At 44.4% G+C, this 21,753-nt stretch overlaps 1 pseudogene; it reads left to right on the top strand.

The window, feature by feature from the left end:
• The first annotated feature begins 19,150 nt into the window (after positions 1–19,150).
• Positions 19,151–19,515, top strand: LOC147988458 (Bowman-Birk type trypsin inhibitor-like; annotated as a pseudogene).
• The last annotated feature ends 2,238 nt before the right edge of the window (positions 19,516–21,753 follow it).

The raw sequence follows: 21,753 nt of genomic DNA, 5'->3' as shown, positions 1-21,753 counted from the left end.
TTTAGTGATTTCTTTTTGCTTTTAGGTCACAAAAATTATAAACTTTCTGTTAGTGCCATTAGTTTTAAATTTTAAATAGTTTAAATTTGAATTTTTAAAAATTTGTGTGAATCACTAGTTTATGAATAACTTTACTATAAAATTAGAATTTTTTTCTTCTTTGCTATTTATTTTTTATTTATACTTACAATTAAATACTTATAGTTTGATTTTAGGTCACAAAAATTGTATTCTTTTTGCTATTGAAGAATATTATAGTTTTATTTTAGTTGATCATAACATAATATTTTAATTGATTATTTTCATAAAAGTTTTGTAGTTCATTCTGTTTGCTATTAATTCATTCTTTGAGCAAAATGACTCTGAAATTGGAAAGCATTTCAAAATGAACTCTGAAAAGGTTGAAAGTTGGCATGGTATCATCATTTCACCCACATAGCATGTTCCAAAAAGTAGAGAGGGTTACGACAAAAACTTGATGCACTTCGTGTACAAAATGGACAATCACTTTCGAAGTATCAAAGTTTCAAACCATAAGACATGAAAGCATTTCAAATGAACTCTGAAAAAGTTGAAAGTTGGGATGGTATCATAATTTCACTCACATAGCATTTGCTTATTGCGGGAGAAAGACTTCACTTTTTCTTCGCTTGTGTCATTTGCTTATTGCGCCGTAACCATGGATAATCTTCATTGTTTATCAGGATGCTTGGGTCAGCCTTGACATTGAAGGGAGGAATTTCATGAAACTTTTCATAATCTTCAGACATGTCTGTCTTGCCGTCCACTCCCAGGATGTCCCTTTTTCCTGAAAGAACTATGTGGCGCTTTGGCTCATCGTATGATGTATTCGCTTCCTTATCTTTTCTTTTTCTCGGTTTGGTAGACATGTCCTTCACATAGATAACCTGTGCCACATCATTGGCTAGGACGAACGGTTCGTCAGTGTACCCAAGATTTTTCAGATCCACTGTTGTCATTCCGTACTGTGGGTCTACCTGTACCCCGCCGCCTAACAGATTGACCCATTTGCACTTAAACAAAGGGACCTTAAAATCAGGTCCGTAGTCAAGTTCCCATATGTCCACTATGTAACCATAATATGTGTCCTTTCCGCTCTCGGTTGCTGCATCGAAGCGGACACTGCTGTTTTGGTTGGTGCTCTTTTGATCTTGGGCTATCGTGTAAAATGTATTCCCATTTATCTCGTATCCTTTGTAAGTCAATACAGTCAAAGATGGTCCCCTGGACAACAAGTACAACTCATCACAAACAGTGTTGTCACCTCTGAGACGTGTTTCCAACCAACTGCTGAAAGTCCTAATGTGTTCACATGTAATCCAGTCGTCGCATTGCTCCGGGTGTTTGGAGCGCAGACTGTTCTTGTGTTCATCGACATACGGGGTCACCAAGGTAGAGTTCTGTAGAACTGTGTAGTGTGCTTGAGACCAAGAATATCCGTCCCTGCATATTATTGAGTCTCTTCCAAGAGTGCCTTTTCCAGTCAGTCTCCCCTCATACCGTGATTTAGGGAGACCTATCTTGTTAAGGCCAGGAATGAAGTCAACACAAAACCCGATAACATCCTCTGTTTGATGGCCCATGGAGATGCTTCCTTCTGGCCTAGCGCGGTTACGGACATATTTTTTGGGACTCCCATGAACCTCTCAAAGGGGAACATATTGTGTAGAAATACGGGCCCCAGGATGACAATCTCGTCGACTAGATGAACTAGGACGTGCGTCATGATATTGAAGAAGGATGGTGGGAACACCAGCTCAAAACTGACAAGACATTGCGCCACATCACTCCTTAGCCTTGGTACGATTTCTGGATCGATCACCTTCTGAGAGATTGCATTGAGGAATGCACATAGCTTCACAATGGCTAATCGGACGTTTTCCGGTAGAAGCCCCCTCAATGCAACCGGAAGCAGTTGCGTCATAATCACGTGGCAGTCATGAGACTTTAGGTTCTGAAACTTTTTCTCTGGCATATTTATTATTCCCTTTATATTCGACGAGAAGCCAGTCGTGACCTTCATACTGAGCAGGCATTCAAAAAAGATTTCTTTCTCTTCTTTCGTAAGAGCGTAGCTGGCCGGACCTTTATACTGCTTCGGAGGCATGCCGTCTTTTTCGTGCAAATGTTGCAGGTCCTCCCGTGCCTCAGGTGTATCTTTTGTCTTCCCATACACGCCCAAGAAGCCTAGCAGGTTCACACAAAGGTTCTTCGTCACGTGCATCACGTCGATTGAGGAGCGGACCTCTAGGTCTTTCCAGTAGGGTAGGTCCCAAAATATAGATTTCTTCTTCCATATTGGTGCGTGTCCCTCAGCGTCATTCGGAACAGCTAGTCCACCGGGACCCTTTCCAAAGATTACGTAGTGTAAATCATTGACCATAGCAAGCACGTGATCACCGGTGCGCATGGCGGGCTTCTTCCGGTGATCTGCCCCGCCTTTGAAATCCTTGCCTTTCTTTCGACACTGATGGTTGGTCGGAAGAAATCGACGATGGCCTAGGTACACATTCTTCCTGCATTTGTCCAAGTATATACTTTCAGTGTCATCTAAACAGTGCGTGCATGCGTGGTATCCTTTGTTTGTCTGTCCTGAAAGGTTACTGAAAGCGGGCCAATCGTTGATGGTCACGAACAGCAACGCCTTAAGGTTAAATTCCTCCTGTCTGTGCTCATCCCACGTACGTACACCGTTTCCATTCCAAAGCTGTAAAAGTTCTTCAACTAATGGCCTTAGGTACACATCAATGTCGTTGCCTGGTTGCTTAGGGCCTTGGATGAGAACTGGCATCATAATGAACTTCCGCTTCATGCACATCCAAGGAGGAAGGTTATACATACATAGAGTCACGGGCCAGGTGCTGTGATTGCTGCTCTGCTCCCCGAAAGGATTAATGCCATCCGCGCTTAAAGCAAACCATACATTCCTTGGGTCCTTTGCAAACTCATCCCAGTACTTTCTCTCGATTTTTCTCCATTGCGACCCGTCAGCGGGTGCTCTCAACTTCCCATCTTTCTTTCGGTTCTCACTTTGCCATCGCATCAACTTGGCATGCTCTTCGTTTCTGAACAGACGTTTCAACCGTGGTATTATAGGAGCATACCACATCACCTTCGCAGGAACCCTCTTCCTGAGGGGCTCGCCATCAACATCACCGGGGTCATCTCGTCTGATCTTATACCGCAACGCACCGCATACCGGGCATGCGTTCAGATCCTTGTATGCACCGCGGTAGAGGATGCAATCATTAGGGCATGCATGTATCTTCTCCACCTCCAATCCTAGAGGGCATACGACCTTCTTTGCTGTGTATGTATTGTCGGGCAATTCGTTATCCTTTGGAAGCTTCTTCTTCAATATTTTCAGTAGCTTCTCAAATCCTTTGTCAGCCACAGCATTCTCTGCCTTCCACTGCAGCAATTCCAGTACGGTACCGAGCTTTGTGTTGCCATCTTCGCAATTGGGGTATAACCCTTTTTTGTGATCCTCTAACATGCGATCGAACTTCAGCTTCTCCTTTTGACTAATGCATTGCGTCCTTGCATCGACAATGACCCGGCAGAGATCATCATCATCGGGCACATCGTTTGGTTCCTCTTGATCTTCAGCAGCTTCACCCGTTGCAGCATCATTGGGCACATCGTCTGGTTCCTCTTGATCTTCACCAGCTCCCCCCGTTGCAGCATCACCGTATTCAGGGGGCACATAGTTGTCATCGTACTCTTCTTCTTCGCCGTCTTCCATCATAACCCCTATTTCTCCGTGCCTCGTCCAAACATTATAGTGTGGCATGAAACCCTTGTAAAGCAGGTGGGAGTGAAGGATTTTCTGGTTAGAGTAAGACCTCGTATTCCCACATTCATTGCATGGACAACACATAAAACCATTCTGCTTGTTTGCTTCAGCCGCATCGAGAAACTCATGCACGCCCTTAATGTACTCGCGGGTGTGTCTGTCACCGTACATCCATTGCCGGTTCATCTGCGTGCATTATATATAATCAAGTGTCCAAATTAATAGAAGTTCATCATCACATTAAAACCAAAGTGCATACATAGTTCTCATCTAATAACATATAGCTCTCCAGAGCATCTAATTAATTAAACCATACATTGAAACTATGTAAAACATTTCAATGCGAAAACAAATGCGATCATAATCGCAACCAAGGTAACAATTGATCCAACGGTATAATGATACCAAGCCTCGGTATGAATGGCATATTTTCTAATCTTTCTAATCTTCAAGCGCATTGCATCCATCTTGATCTTGTGATCATCGACGACATCCGCAACATGCAACTCCAATATCATCTTCTCCTCCTCAATTTTTTTATTTTTTCCTTCAACAAATTGTTTTCTTCTTCAACTAAATTTAACCTCTCGACAAGGTCGGTTGGCATTTCCGATTCACATACATCCTAGATAAATAAAATCTATGTCACGTTGGTCGGCATAATTTTCATAAACAATAAATGAACCAATAGTTATAAAGATAATATACATACCAAATCTGAATCATAGACAGGACGAGGGCCGACGGGGGTGGATACCAAAACCATCGCACTATATAAGATGCAATAAAAATGTAAGAAAATGATACAAGTATCTATCTAAACATACAAGTAAGAATATTTTTCCTTTCAGAAAGAAGATAAGAACAAGAGGCTCACCACGGTGGTGTCGGTGATGAGATCGGCGCGGGTGATCGACGGCGGTGAAGACGGGGACGGGGCGTGACGGACCGCTAAATCTAGAAAAATCTCGAGGAAAATGGAGTTTGGAGGTCGAGCTTCGAGAGGAGAAAGCTTAAGTAGTGTGGCTCGGGCATTCCATCGAAGACCTCATGTGCATAGGAGGTGAGCTAGAGCACCACAAAGCCCTCTCCCCCTCGGCCAGAAAAAACAGAGCACTGTGCTCTGCTCGCGGGCGAGGGGTATATATAGGCAATTCATTGGTCCCGGTTCGTGGCATGAACCGGGACTAAAGTCCAGCCTTTGGTCCCGGTTCAAGCCACCAACCGGGACCAATGGTGGTGGGCCAGGAGGGAGGCCCTTTGGTCCCGGTTCATCCCACCAACCGGGACCAAAAGGTCCAGATGAACCGGGACCAATGGCCCACATGGCCCGGCCGGCCCCCTCGGCTCACGAACCGGGACCAATGCCCACATTGGTCCCGGTTCTAGACTGAACCGGGACTAATGGGCTGATGCGGCCTGGACCATAGCCCTGTTTTCTACTAGTGGAATGGAATATGAATTCAAATCCAAATCATCTAATACCATATAGAGGCACGAATGGAATGCATTCATGTACAAAGCAGCAAGATGGAGAGATGTCAAATTTAAATCCAAGTAAAATAAATTATAATCAAATCCGTTAAAAATGGTAATATCAAACCCAGTCCTAATACTCTAGATCCAGATCTATTAAAATCCAACGAATCACAAAAGTTTGATTTGCACACAAAAAAAAACACTAAACTTCGACATTAAGAATATCAACATCGTGTTGAAACTATAGTTTTCATGAAGTGAATGGGATATTTTTGTAGATGACATAGCTTGTTAGGAGTAATTATTTTTTGCAGTTGACAAGTCTATATGCACAAGTGAAATCCCCCCAAATCTATATGCACAAGTTAAACCTACTATGGGTGATTAGGATCGATTTGAATATTTAATCTCATGTTTAGGCGATCTGCCGAGTGCATGCACTCAACAAAAGGGAAGGTTTTACCCACTTTAGCTGGTTGTTGGTTATTGACCTTGGTTGGCTGCCTGCAGGCGCGATGTTGTGCAGCGAGAAGTGCGGCATCTGCACCAGGTCCTTCCCGCCCCAGTGCAGATGCATGGAGTGCAAGGATCTTGTCACCAACTTGTGCAAACGCCGCTGCACTAAGGCCGCGTGATTGGACCTGTTGTGGCCCGAATAATGCTGATTAGCTTCTGCTTTTGTTTTGTTTTTTGCAGTGATTCCAGTTCACTATGTATCTTGATATGTATACATGCAGAGAAGAAATCAGAGTTTGATGTTCTGTTGATGGGCCTATGGCCCATATATGAAACAGTTCTTAAAATTTTCCAAAAGAACTATGTGGGTGTCATGACATGGTGCTGGGAAGTTTAGTCTCACCTCATGAGTGGGGCAGAGTTGAGAACATTATATAAGGATTTTCTCCTCCCGATGCTATCGGAGCTTGAGAAAAGGAGTAATACACACACACTCCTCCTCCGACATCAGCCACGCCTCGCCCGAGCGTTGTGTTTCTTGAATAAGCTCAAGTCAGACCTAAGTTATGTGTGCGTTAATTTTTTTTTGGTGGAAAACAGCTAATTTATTACAAGTCATTTATGGACGCACCACGAATCTTGGACGTCAGATCGTGGGTTGTTGCCGACTCAAGCATGCATGGGTGGAACCCATGTCTCAAAACCACAACCATCTATACATAGGAGGCATCGCCACTGTTAGCTGTCACCCAGATGAGATCACATCAGCCTCCTCACGCACAACCCACCATCGTTCCTCACGCTGCTGCTACCTCGCAGATCTCATCCTATAGACCGCGTGCACGGCCGTACAGGAGAGCATGCCTCCGAAATCCCGTCCTTTGCAATCCTACACGGGGAGAAGGGTGATTACGTTTCTGGGGAGCGTCTCTGAAATGACTACTCACTACTGTTCTTCTTCGTCCTCTACTTCGACAACATCCTCGTCATCTTGGCCATCACCATGAGTCATACAATCCGAGAAGAAGGCTGCTGAGGATGTTGTCATCGCCGCCTCCGCGGTCTCTGGGATCATAGAATGAGTTGAAGCATCTGCAACCCACCGAAAATCAGAATCGAGGTCGCAACCTCCCATATTCATACTCTATAGAAGAACTAGTAGAATGCCCGTGCGTTGCCACGGGCTTTTGAAATATTTTGCTGAAATTATGTAAACATAATGCATGTTATATTTCACATGTAAAAAAAAGATAGCACAGGTATAATCGAGTAATAATTTAAGTCCACTTCACTTACATTGTAAATTGTTAACAAAAGGCAATTTGACAATGCATACATACAGAGCGATGATAGACATAAAAATTTGTTACAAATTAATATCTATTTGATGCGTTCAACAAATTCTTGCACAATATCAGAAATGTTGTATTTAGTTTCATTCGCACGATATTTGAGCAATTATAATAAAAATGTCTTCCTCACCGGCCTTCGGGTCCGTCAACTTTCACGCCAACCACAGTGGCAAACCTTGACCCAGGCTTCGACTTCTTTGCCTGCGCGATGGCGGACGCCTCGCTCACTCAAAAACAGCGTGATGGTCACCATCCACCCTACCTTGCCTACCGGCGGCACTTTCCTTCCGGCACGGGCTCACCAACCACCTCTCCCCCAGGACCTGCTCCACAACTACACGGCGGCCGCAGCCAACCATCCACCATGACCGCTCCACCACCACCCTGAGGCTCGACATGAGTCAACTTTAATCGTGTCAAATTTACATTGTTTGGATCCTCATGCACATTAAGCAACATTCTTAATTTTTTTCTGCCTATAAACCACTATTCTTCTTCGTCTTCGTTCTCCTGCTCCTCTTCACTTACTATCTCTACCTTTCCTATCCAAGCTAACCGCAACCATCAATGTCCCATCCGGCTCAAAATCCCCAAACCTTCTACACCCACACTATGAATTTTTAGAGACTTTTTGCCGATATTTTCTCCTTTCAAGTCTGCAAACAACAACATTAATGTAAAGTAATTAGTGTAAACTCGTTTATGCCCACTCATGGCCACTACGACCACAAACTCTGCCATCTCGCCTACATGATGTGCGTCCACTCCCACAATTTTCCCCCTTACTCTGGCTAGGCCTCCATTACTTCCAAATATTTTGTTCGGATTATTTGCCATCAAGGATAAATTAGCATATGTGATAAAAGTTCATACGATTTGACACTACAGAGGTAGAGCAACATGAAAAATAAAAGATCATGCTTCTAATCTTCAGACTTGTGTAGTTAAAAAAAATGGCGATAACCTTACAACATTTTTCAGACTCCCGTCCTAATTGAAAATGATTGATGCATTAAGGAACACGTGCAACGCATGTCTCAATTAACATACACTATATCAAATATTTGTAATTCTAAAGAAAACAATCTACGCTATTCTTAAAAATAATTAAATGAAAATGCAATCTACGTGACGATTAAGGATTATTGAGGCGATAAGTACATCCTTTTACAAAATATATTTTGGGATGACAACTTAATTGTTTGAAGTGTATTGTTACCATTTACACAAAAATGAAGAGATGGTTTGAACAGTGGGCAAAAAGGGATCTTCAGACATCAAACATGGTTTCTAAATCGACCAAAACAAAAATTCACAGACTAAGATAACATCATCCATTAGCTGTCAAAAACATCTCATCACTTCTCCTTTTTCTTTGCAGGGACAGCCTTCTTCATCCGGGCTCCCAGCTGGTGCTGGTTCATCAACTCGACACGGAACTTCTTGCCACCGTGAGTGATGGGCATCTAATCGCCCTGGCCCCCTGGATGGCTGTAGCAAGCTCCTCTGTTAGAATTGAATCACCAGGCTTGGAGCAAGAGAGGTGTAAACACGGAGAAAAACAATACAAAGCTCACTAATAATAGGTTGATGGTATTTCTTATACACAAACTGAAACTAATGACTGCTAGAATTCCACCATTCTACCGATGTTACAAGCACCTGAAGACATTATTATTCCAAATAACACCACCGTAACTGAAGCAACCAACAAACTAAACTCTAGAACATCAAAGGACAATCAGATTAATCCTTCTCTGAAGCTCGCATGACAGAAATGCCAACTTCTAACCTAGTTCAAAGATACTGTATATAATAGATTGGCATCGTTATGTCTAATATGCAATAAATTATGCAACAAATATAATCCAATAAATCAAGTAAATCTAATTTTCATGCTTCTATGTATATTAGTTTTTTAGATTTAAGAGGAGAAATATTTCATGAACATTTAAAGTCCTCATGCTTTGAATTAGACGACACAAGCATTAGAACTGCATTTGCTCGATCCTTGAGTGAGACCTTTCTACTCCCAAGAAAAGAAAGAGAAGAAAAGTGTAATCTGGATGTGGCATCAATAGCATAGCTAGAAAGTATATATAGATGCAGTTGTTCGAGACTGACTAACCATTTTGCATTGAAGTTTGCAAATAAATCATTTTCATATTTGAACAAGGGGACATGTAAACCTCAGGGACAGACGTTTCTTTAAGATTTAACAAATAGCAGCAGAAACTCTGCATGAAAGAAACAATTCTGATGCACTGAGATAAACAACTCCAATGTACTTGTTGATATGAAGGTGATCGAGTAGATAGACTGACACAGACAACAGTAAGCATACCTCTTGTCAATCTGCACTTCAGAGCCTAGTTACTTTTTGAGCCAATATATGCATCAACTCAGGATCCTCCGCTGTATAAACCTGGTATCACGAAGAAAGGAAACAATAAGCATACCTCTTCTCAATCTGCACTTCGGAGCCTAGATTTTGTATCAATCTCAATATGAAAACTGAAGCAATATACATTGGCATACCAGGAAGAAAGGCAATAATACCCAGCAACAAATAGGCCATACACCTGAGACCTGTCAGCATCCATGTGACCTTGAAACTGCATAAGGAAATATCATAGCAAAAGTTTAATATTGTCTGATAGGACACAACAACCATGTATCTTTCTAAGAAAGTTGACAATCAGCTTGTAAACAAAATACCTTGCTAGTTGCAAAACAACCTTCAGTATCATATTTGTATCATTATGTAGCAAAAGGTCCCTACTTTATATTAGCCTAACAAACCTGCCGAAGCTATCTGCAAAACTCCACAAAAATCAGAAAAGAATTAAGAGAATTAGTATTAAAAGGAGATGAGCAGTATGCCTACAAGGATGAAATAATAGGATGGATTGACATGAACTACACACGCATTAGAGGGTGCTTGGATCCAAGGGACTATTTTTAGTCTGACTAAAAATAGTCTCTTTTAGAGGCTAAAGTTCCAAGCACCCTTGACTAAAGAGAGGCTAGGACTAGTCTTGAGGCTAAAATTTTTTAGTCATAGGAAACCTACTAAAATATGTATTAGCCCTCTCTCTCCTCATTTAATGCCTCTCCTTTAACACATGCGAGTTCTGGATTGGAGGGTTTGGAGGATAATAAATGCTCAATAACTTGATTTTAGTCTCTTTAGTATTTGGATCCAAGCATAGATGAGGCTAGCAAGTTTTAGTCCCACTACTTTTAGTCATGGGACTAAAACGTATCCAAGCACCCTCTTAGTACCTGGAGTTCAATATCCCAACGCCCTTAAGAATTTCTACTACTCCTGATCTGAAAGTGTTCAACTTAACCAAATAGATTGTTACTTATCTTTGGCTCTGAACAATACTGACTTATAGACAGTTATAAGCATCAAGTTTCAAAGAATCACAGATCAACAAGTTGTTGGCTGATCTGTCATACATGTATTTATTTTTTCAACAGTATGCTTGCCCTTGGGACAAAGCTTCGAATTGCTAGCATAAATATGTAATGGTCTATGTGAAGCAATAAACTGGGAATTAGAAGTAAAAAATCACTTGAAAATTATGTCTTATGATTTGAAAGAGCTTAAAAAGGATCCACTTTATGAGTTGAAACAAAGCACGTGAATGACATAGTCACAAAGATACGTCCGCCAACCTTCTTCCTCCCAGTAGACATGGAAATTAGTAGTCACCCATCTAGGATTAAGTAAATAAAAAGAAAGATGGAAAAGAGAAAGCACCTTTGATGAACACAGACAACCAAGCAGCTTCCCCTTGTTCTCGTCTTGGCCGGCACTACACCTCTTCCCGGTCGGCAACCTGGATGACCGACAACCTGGCCGGCACTACGCCGAATGATACAGCTACCCGCAGCTCACGCTGCTCAGGCCAACCGCACATAGACCACGAACGCTGCACCACATCCTGGGCCGCTGCCCCAACATGTCGTCCAACAGTCCCAACTGGGGCGCATTGACGGAGCTGACAACCTTGCTGCTCCCGCACTTCAAGGTCCTCACCCAAGCCATGCCGACAAGCAGCCCTACCTCTTGGAGCTGTCGTCGCAGTACTGCCCGAGGCCGCAGCCTCGACACTTAATAGAAGATCCCGGAGCCGCAACACCGATATACACCGCCCTTGAAAAACGAAAGAGCCCCACACGACATCCAAAGGCTGGCCCTCCAAGGCAACGTCTCCGAAGATGGTTACGACGTAAACGCCGCCGCCACCCACTCCAGAAAACTGGAGTTTAGGTTCTCACCCGGAGAACCCAAGCACGTGAAAGGATAGGAAGATGTCTACGACTATGCCTCAAAAAGGTCACGGAGCTTTCGCCCGAGTTCCTGATCTCCTATCGGTGAGCTTGCTTGCAAATCTGGTCACGCAACGATACCTAGGCCCTCAGAGCCAAGCACATTGTGTAGGGCACCCCCCTGCCGTCAGCCGGCATAGCCCTCACGCGACGACCAGCTGCAACAACTCATGCGACATAGAAACAACGCGGTTGCCAGGGTCAGATCTGAGTGCATCGCTCCAAATCCACCATCCCGAGCAGGTGCAGCAGCCCCTGCCATAGCAGCCATCAGCCCGAGGCCGCTGCCCCAGCATTCTCTGGCGCCGCAACCACTGGCTACCCCGCTGCAGATCCACGAAACCAGGAGAACAACGTCATCAATCTGCAGAGCAGCACAGTCACACCTCCCGCCGCGAAGAAACGCACAGCGCCCATATGTCCTCCCTCACGCATGCTAGGTGCCAGATCCACGGCCACCTCGCACCTCCGGCACAGACCAACGCACCCAGCCGGCCGGAGCACCTCTACGCCTTACTTCGCCAGCGCACATGCCAGATCGGCTCGCACCCTTGCCGAACACGCGGTCACGCGCACCAGCGCGCCATGCCGCCGCCAGCTCGCCCTCACCAATAAATATAAATGAAAAGTGAAATTATGTAGTCTTAATTGCACAATCAAATCATCCTCAAGCAAATAAAGAGGTAGTTGTTCATCTAAGGCTGCATACCTAGTAGTTGGAAATTGGAAGCACTTAGAAATAAGCATAACATATCAGAAACACAATTTTCTTTTCTATCAGGGATCTCCCCACATGAAAAGAAGATAGTATGCTCAAAAATCATTATTCATCACAAAGGATATATTTAACTAAAATGCATAAGACCAAATGTTATCCGAGTAGTGCTAACCAGAAACTACGTACGTCCATTGTGTCTATCATCCATATGTTCGGATAAAATATAATTCGGTCGAACCAACAAATAAAATGAAAAACATTTTTTACTTATGCTAACAGACTACCTTGAGTTTCCATATTCCTGCAAACTCGTGAATAATGTTTGCTTTCTCTTCTCTTTGTAAGACTAATTCGCAAATTCCATCTGGTACAAATTAAAACATATAGAAATACCATGAGAATACTCGTACATGTCTAAAATACCAGTTGCAAACTGACCAAAGGCCTAGTAGCCCAAGTATGTAAATTGGTATCAATGAGAACTTATGCAGCAACTGGTGCAGACTAATCCTATATAATTAAAACAGTTAACTTCCCGTGTCCAGTACAGTCAATAAAGTATCACGTTCAAGATAAATCTGATATAGTGTGAATAAATCAATAAGTAAATCAATATGGTGCATACTCTAAAAGGTCAGATCTTTGATGTCGTAGAAGTTACTAATCTTCTGCTTGTTTCAAAAATCCCTACAGAAAAAAAGGAATACATTTCAAGCTCCAGCATGAACCAGCAATTTATTATGTGAAATACGTTCTTATCGGCAATAGATATTTTCAGATCAAAAAATAGTATCCAATCTTATAAGTAACTCTATATTATGAAACTCCCACTCATAGGTGTTAATATGAGACCTTCATGAAATAGATCTAAACCGAGGTTAGTATCAGGTACGACTGAACTTTCTTAAAAATAGCTTGCAGCATGCTAAGTTTACCAAACCAACATACAAATGAAATATTAGAAAAGTCTACAGGACAATTTTTACCTTGATGATAAGTGTGGGCTCGGTTTTTGCTTTCTGGCGATGTAATCGGACATGGATATTCTTCACATCTGCAAGTGCCTTCGGCCGTGGGTGGAGGTTGACTGACCCTTGAGGAGCTTGTAGCGGGTCTTGCACTCCAAGAAGTTCCCTCATGGTGCTCGTACTTGTAGCATGTTTGGCAAACGGAGAAGGCCACACCCATTGCAGGTGAAGTGCTCGACATGAGCCCCACGTCGTCCCCGCAAATGAAATATTTGATTTACAGAAGGGGTTGAGTTCATACTGTTTTTTAAAGTTCAGTGCCCATCTCCATATTAAAGACAAAGAGGAATTATTTCAGTTTGAAGTAGAAAGGCAATAACTTCGGAATTGCCAACCTGCAAATATAAAAAACAAAGCAAAGCAAATATTCTTATGATTTGGAAAGCTGACATCCTATACAATAAACAATATAAGTTCTAACAAATCGCTGGTTCGGTTCAAACATCAACACACATAACAGTGGCACTGATTCGCCATGAAACCGTGCTATTGAGTATTGAGAGACATAGCAGCAGATGCATTTACATATATCTAGGCACAACCGCACAAGGATTCACAACAGTGATTATATGGGGAGTAAAAAAACATTTAGGCTGCATCTGGAGCTATCTATGTATGTCCAAATTTTGATCTAGCGACAGTATGTTTAAATATACACGTACACACATGTTACTACCAATAATTATGAATGGATTGTACCTTACAAATACACCATACTAAAACATTATATTCAAGCTATCAAGGTCTATATAGAGTTTCTTGAAAATAAAGGAACACGCAACTGAGTTCTCGACAACAACTTTCCCGAAAAGGAGATGCTCTAGAAAAGAAATGTTGATCCTAGCATTTGGCAATTTGTTTCAGACCAAGTTTCCTTTTCTGTGTGCCACCATGGTCGTAAATGTGCAATCTCAGATAGTGGTGCTGACTGTACTACTGAGATAATCCTACTTGTTGCCCGGAGCTTGACACCATTCATCCTTCTATAGGCTAGTGTTACAGAAAAGGGCAAAGAGCTAACAAAGGGCATACTCATAGTGCAGTGTTCCTTCCTACAACCCCTCGTTCCTAGTCAGTAAAAGGCTTACAACAATTTATCTTGGCTCCGCATTTACTTTAGCTTGTCTGTCGAGTTAAACAAGGATTGAGCTGCAGGTGGTTGTCACCTACTTTGGCAGTTTTGTACAACTAAAGGCCTAAAGCTATCATGGCACAGTCAACAAATAAAACTTGCAAGTATTATGTACATTTAAGTAGCAGATGTTTCTCAACACAAAATGCAAGCAACTGTGCAAGTAGGGTCTAAATTCATGCAAGTAGTCAGAATATTTCCGACGCAAATTGTACAAGTAGCAGGAAGAAACAAATAAAATGTAAATAAAGAATAGTTAATTTCAGTAAATTGGTTTCTCCTAAGAAGGCAGGCAAGATGAACAGAATATGTAGCCGCAATAATGGGCCTGATGAATTAACAACTTAGCAACAATGGGCAACGTTGCGTGGACAGAGGAAGGGAACAATGAGTCGAGCAAATTGGTGAAACAATCACTGGTGCCCTGCTCCGCCAGTCTTTCATGCATCCTCGGGACGGTGATCGGTGAGAGGTCGATGCAAGTGATGCCGCAGGTGACGCCCTCCTGCAGAAGCTCTATAAGAATCAGCAGAAAGAAATCGAGTTAACAGAGATACTTTTCTAAGGGCCTGAGAGGTTATATAATGAATAGAAGATTCATGGAAAGACGTCACTTACATGATACATGTAGCTAGAGAATCACACTGCCCTCAATTGAAGTTTTATGTTCTCCCCATTAGTGATCGCACTGAATCAAAAAGCAAAATGACAGACAGACAGATTACCTGGACTGAAGGCATCAGGTAAACAAATTATCTGAATAAAAAAGCTCACTAAAAACAGAATCAAAAAGCTAAATGCCAAACCGATTGAGTACTTTGCCTGGTATACATACTTGTCACACCTTGCATCAACCCCGTGCATGGTGGTGGCATCAACAACGTCATGAGCTCCTTCTGCCCTTGCGTCGATAGAAAGGTTGTCATCGTCGGCGCCGCGCACCTCCGAACCAAGGATCCATTTGGCATGGAGGAGAGCGCGATCAGATTGATGCGTCCATCCCCAAACAACGAGCCAAGATAAAGAATATTATGACTGGGAGTTGTGTGTCCCCACTTTGTGTCTGCAACCACCTCCCTTCTACAGCTCCAAATCAGGGGAGCATCTCTTCGTTCCCAGCGAGACCGTCTATGCAGGTGCCGCCGGCGGCGGCGACTCCCCACCACAAAAGATTGTCTTCGAGCCGTGAGTTGCCGCACCCAACCCCAAGGACCTGCAGTTGGTAGATATTTATTGGGGAAAACGACCAATAAACCATGACTGAAGTTTAAACTTTGCATAACTAAGAAGTAATCTGTGGGCATTTTCCTTTTTCCCAAGTAACAACGTCAAACTTTTCAGGGGAAGTGTATATACAATATTTACTAAACTGAATGCTTTCCACGTGTTTTTAAATCAATGGATCCTTCATCTAGTCCTTTTGCTATCTCCTACAAATTCTTTAAAGAGTACTACTACACTGCAGCAAAATAATGCAATACCTAGAGTTAAATCTATCAATTTTGGCACATACGTACTTGCATGGTCTTCTCCTCCTCTGTTAGCATCTCTCAGTCCAATTCGTGCCTGCGTGAACATGGTGGCGACAAGAACACCCAACCCCAAGGACCTGCAGCACAAGAACACAACATACATGGTGGCGAGATGGAGTGCTTCAACTGCAGTGAGTCCCCGGCCGTGGCCGGGTGCCCCTTTGGTCGCGACGCAGCGCCGTCGGTGGTGGGCATCACGATGCCGTCATGGAGGCACAATCAGATCGGCCTCTCGCGCAGCCGGCCGCCGCCCTCGTTGCCGCAGACGGAGGCTGCCTCCTCGCCGGATCAAGTCGGAGCGGCGTCCCAGGAGACAAGACGCACACGGTGCCCGCCGCCTCGATCTACCTCTCCCGGCGCGGCTCATCTGGACGAGATGTTGCCGTGGTGGATCTGGCCACCGCCCCGCTGACTTGCTCGAGACGATCTGGGGCCTCCCCGCTCGTGGTGGGCAGCGCCGGCGGGGAAGAGAGCGGCACGGGCGGAGGGAGAAACAGTGGGTGGAGCGGCATGAGGTGGGGCTGGTCGAGGAGCACGATGGGAGAGACGGCGGCGGGCAAGTGCGGGCACGACGTTTCGGGTGCGAGGGGTTCTGTTTCGTCGTAATTTCGTAGGTTAACCGTGTTAGATCGTTTTAGGTCTTTTTTCTAGCTGTAAACCGGCGCGGTTCAGGATGGGTGTAGTTGAATCTTGATGTTTTTTTATCGGTTGGGAGGTAAAATGCGGGGGAACGGTGGAAAGCGGGAGGTGGGAAGAAGTACCAAAAAAAACCAGGGAAGGGGGGACGAAAATTGACCGGCGGAGACTACCAACTGCTCCATTAAGAATAGAGATAAATAACACTATCTTCACCTTATTGGGAGGCGGCGGCCTTCAGTGCAGCACACTCTGATCATGGCTTGAAGCGTTCGGGGTAGTAGAATCGAGGGCTGCAGGCACAATCGGGGGTGGTACAGAGTCCTCTCTGGGATGATGTCCGGCCTGGCAGGACAGGGAAGCCCTAAAAACATGCAAAATCAAAAAGGAATACTCATAATTAGTACCATAAGAGGATAAATTGAAGATATAAAGGGACTTACCGACCCTTCCCAAGGACGTTGCATATCCTTGTTGGCCTTGCCAGCACAACTGCGATGGCGAACTTCGAAGGTGCTCCCGAGCCCCTGACAGCATCGCGCATCTTCGATTCCTCCGTCCGCTCTTCCTTGGCCCCGGCCTCTCTTCAGCCTCCGCAGGTGGTAAGTTGAGTCATGACATGGTAATGGGAAGTTTAGCCCCACCTAATGAGTAGAGGAGATTTTGAGGCCCCTTTATAAGGATTTTCTTTTTCACATGCTATTGGAGCTTAAGAAGAGGAGTGGTAAACATGCACTCGTCCTCCACCGCCCACCTCGCCATGATGTGCAACGAATCTGAAATGTTGGATCATGGGTCGTTGCCGACCCCAACGTGGGTCCAGCCCACATCACCCGCTCTATCCAAGTATGGAAGGTGTCGACCTCCACTACGGCTACCACTGCTAAGCACCGCCCAATCCGCCCCAGCGACGAGTCCTCCTTTCCCAGGTTGAGAGTGCCTCTTCTCCCATCCGACAAGTACCTCCTTGACCCTCAGGCCTCCTCTCTTGTTTGCGTGTTGCGCAAGCAATGAGCACCTCCTCCCTTGGCTTCTGATGGCTGCATGGTGTTGTTGTTGCTTGCTCGGCGATGTTGTTTGTTGTTGCTGCAAGGTGAGATGGGCAAGGGAAGATACATTAGAGCGGGGGCAGGAGGGACGGTGTCGAAGGTGCAGCGTTGCTGGTCACCTGCCACAAGAGAGAAAGAGATAGTTTTTTAACTCTTAGCAGTCGTAGATGCTGATATGGCGCTGCCCAGTCAACATTGAATACGGTCAAAACCATTTGACCAATGCAAAACCGAGACCAGGGTTGAGTTTTGGACCCCTTGTTCGGTTCAGGGTGTATTTCGACCGCCTTCAAATTTCAAGGTTGTAATATTAAACCGATTGTTTAGTTCGAGGTTGAAATGTGGACTTCTCTCATTCAGGATGCCGGTTCCAGCAAACGCCACGGTTGGTTGCAGCAGAAGTAAGGCAAAAGCATTGTGGTCACTGTGGTCGCCCGTCGAAGGAAGAAGCCTGTTCCAGTAAAATGACATGCTATGTACTCGCATTAGTGGACTAGAGGGGTTAGCACACTCCGCTGCGCCCGTGTAATCTTGCCAGTGATAAACTTTGTACCACAATGGTTTTTTGCACTTGTAATTACTGGTCATTCATTAGCTCATCATAAATTCAAAATAGAAAATATATGACAGCACTTATGACTGCTGCAACAAATGCTGAAATGTGGAGATGGGGGATTTAGTTTTATATGCATTTGTAATTCTGAATTTCTGATAGAAGAACGATCAGCAGACTAACACCATAGCTTATATACTCCCACCTAATCAAAAGAATTTTGTACCTTCCGAAGAATATGTCGAATGAAACAATCCATACTAACACCATAACTTACCACAGAATTTTGTACCTTCCCAAGAGTACGTCGAATGAAACAACCATAGATTATTAAGTGTTTTTATACATGAAAGTAGTGCATATATACAGAAATATATTGATTTGAATGCTGCTATACATCCAACATTTCATGTCAACAGTTGTATGACGATACATATGAAGGCATTCATATATTTTTGCCCGGACAATATAAAGCTGCAAAAAAAGTATCGGATACAGGTCGTACACCAGAGGTACTCATCAAAGCCTTATACTAACCATTATACTAACCATTACACAAACCAGTCCTAGGCTTTGCTCAGGATGTTTTTAGTATGTACAGCCCATCTTCCATTTGGAAACTAAGGGATCAAGATTCAAGAAAGGGAGGGTCGTCTCTGTCCTCATTAATAGGACACTAGCTTTTTTTTTTGCAAAAAAAATTTCCTATCTATTCATCATAGCATGGTTGTACAAAGAGCACATAAGTAACAAAAATTACATCGATGTCCGTAGACCACCTAGTGCCAACTATAAGCACCGGAGCAAACCAAAGGAGCACCGCCATCATCACTCCTCCCTCACTAGAGCTGGGACACACTTGTTGTAGTAGACAGTCGGCAAGTTGTCTTGCTAAGGCCCCACAGTACCAGCGCACAAAAGCAACAACCGTCACCGATGAAGTGAAGTATAGATCGAAAAAATATATCATGTAGACACACGAACGAAGACGAATAAAGACGGGATCCAAACGGATCCACGCACCCAACAACCAACCAACCTGATCATTGCAAACAGCATGAGGCCCTAGGTGCTGCTCGCCACGCTGGCCCTCCTCGGCATCCTCGCAACAGCTCTGCCCCTGGCCCACAGCCAAGGTGAGGCTACGATTCCTCCTCGTCACCTCGTGGAATAAGTCAGTTTAGCGGGTTATTGACCTTTGTTGGCTGCCTACAGGTGCGACACTGTGCTGCAACAAGTGTGGCTTCTGCAGTCTGCAGTAGGTCCTTCCCGCCGCAGTGTACACGCATGGACGCCTCGCCGTCCGGGTGCAACCTGGCTTGCAAGACCTGCGCCAAGTCCACCGTCACTGGCCGTGATGGCTTCCAGTGCAAGGATCTCGTCACCAACTTCTGCAAGAACCGCTGCACTAAGGCCGCGTGATTGGACCTGTTGTCTCCTGAATAATATCGATTAGCTTGTGCATCCTGATCTGGTGGATGTAGAGAGGAAATGAGAGTTCGATGCATGCTCGTTGTTTCTTCTTGTGTGTGAAATAAAGAGCATATTTTAGCTCAAAATCTTCTTTGTTAAACCTTTTATGGAGTGCAACCGACAAAACATCGTGTGCATGAAATGGAATATGAATTCACACACAAATCATCAAACATGTATAGGCATGAATGGAATGCATTCATGTACAAATCATCAAGATGGAGAGATGTCAAATTTAAATCCAGGAAATAGAATTTACCATTGAATCCACCAGAAAATGGTAATGTCAAACATAGTCCAGATAGTATAGATGTCCAACAGGTTTTTCATCAATGGATCATGTTGTCCCGCATATACTCGTCATCTGCTGCGAACAATGGCGTCCTTACCTCCAGATGACGAACCATATTACAAAACTTGGTGACAGTGGTCTAGATAGCGTATCAGCGACACGATAACAACCTCACATTGCCTTCCTGAATGATGTACATGTCGTAGGGCATAATTTGCTTTCGTGCGTAAAATGATTTATGCAGTTGCTGCTAGAAGGTGCTACGAAATCCGCGGATACGGCCAACCACGCATCACACAACAACTCATCATCCATCGTCGAGTAGAACGGCATCCTTTGTACTCTACAAAACGACATAGCGTTTGAAAATAAGTTCAATGGCATTTGACGGAACATCTGCCGAACGTGGTGTCTGGCATGGAGGTCGTCGATAGGGGGGCGGAGTGTACCTAGGTACAAACAGCTCCAGGGTGGGCAACACCGTTGTAAATGCAAGCAGGCATGTCTATGCTGGTTGCGGATGTCCGACAATGCCTATGTGGCGGCCAGAGACGTACAGCGGCGGTGGCAGAGGTCAAGGGTGCGGATGCAAAGCAACGGGGGAGAAAGGGGGAGTGGAAGGAAATAGGACCAAGAGGGCGGATCGGGCTGTCTGAGTCCTACATGGCTGCAGCCTAGACTCCCCCCCCCCCCTTCATGCACACTTTGTCTCCGATTTGTGAGGGAAAACACGGTCGGACCGCTTGGCTTCCACATCCAGACCACGCGGTCCGAATGTATGTGAACGGTTTGAGGATCGGTGTTAGAGATGCCCTATGCATAGGTTGTTTGAGGGTTAGTAGCAAATCATATGGAGCCACACATATGTTAGACGTGATGGTTTACATATCTACGGTTGAACAGTACAGTAAATTTTGATCATTTGACAAAACATGACTTGTAGAAGTTGTAGGATGCTAATATTTTTTGTTGTATTAATCTTACCCTTGTGGAGGTATATATGAAGTACAAAACTTGAAGTGCAAGAAGCCTATGTCTTGGAATACAAGATGGACTCTAGAATCCTAGTCTATCTTTAAGCCATACACATATATGTATTGTAACATTCCCCCTAAGTCGTCGAGACTGAATTTGAAGTTTTATACTTCCGTCGTCTTCTCCGCCCCGCCATCATCAACTATGTCTCTAATGGGGTCGGCACCTAGGGCGTTGACTGCGTCCCCTTCTGATGCCTTCCTTGTATCTCCTCTATTCCCTCCCGCAGTCACAGCTGGAGTGGCGTGGATGTTAGTGACGATGCAGATGCTGTTGACTGGAGTTTCTTTTGATTAGTAACTGTAGCCCAACCCTGTATGTCGATGTCGATGTAGCCGATCATGATGTAGTTGTGGTCGATGTAGTCGTGGTCGATGATGTAGTCGTGGTCGATGATGTAGTCGTCGTGGATGATGAAAACGCACAAAGCCGGAAGCGCACAAAAAAATAATCTATACTGTAGACAGAGCTACAGTCGTGGACGATGCACTTTGTGAATGTCAGAGGGTACCATCGACGATGAGTCCATTGGTTTTGCCAAAACCGTGGGAGAGCCATCGAGCACACATCGGTTTGCCAGAACCGTGTGGCCGTGTAGGGGGCGTCACTATCGTGACACCGTATCGTTGCAGTCGTATTGTCGTGGATGACGCCGTTGATGCTGCCGTCATGACACGGTCATTGCCTTCGTCGAGATTGCGTCTTGCAGAAAAAATTGTCAGAGGATGCTACGTGTCCATCGTGTGGACAAGGCGGCGGTGTGTTGACGAACATGCTGGTGAAGACCACGTTGATGAAGACTTTGGAGATGAAGTGTCGGCAATGGCATTGCAGCTGCATGTCCACGATGATGTCGCTTG

Source organism: Triticum urartu, chromosome 1A, assembly GCF_056163025.1.
Source record: "Triticum urartu cultivar PI428250 chromosome 1A, HENAU_Tu73, whole genome shotgun sequence".
Classification (NCBI taxonomy): domain Eukaryota; kingdom Viridiplantae; phylum Streptophyta; class Magnoliopsida; order Poales; family Poaceae; genus Triticum; species Triticum urartu.
The sequence above is the reverse complement of the archived record's forward strand: the minus strand, read 5'-3'. Positions and strand labels throughout refer to the sequence as shown.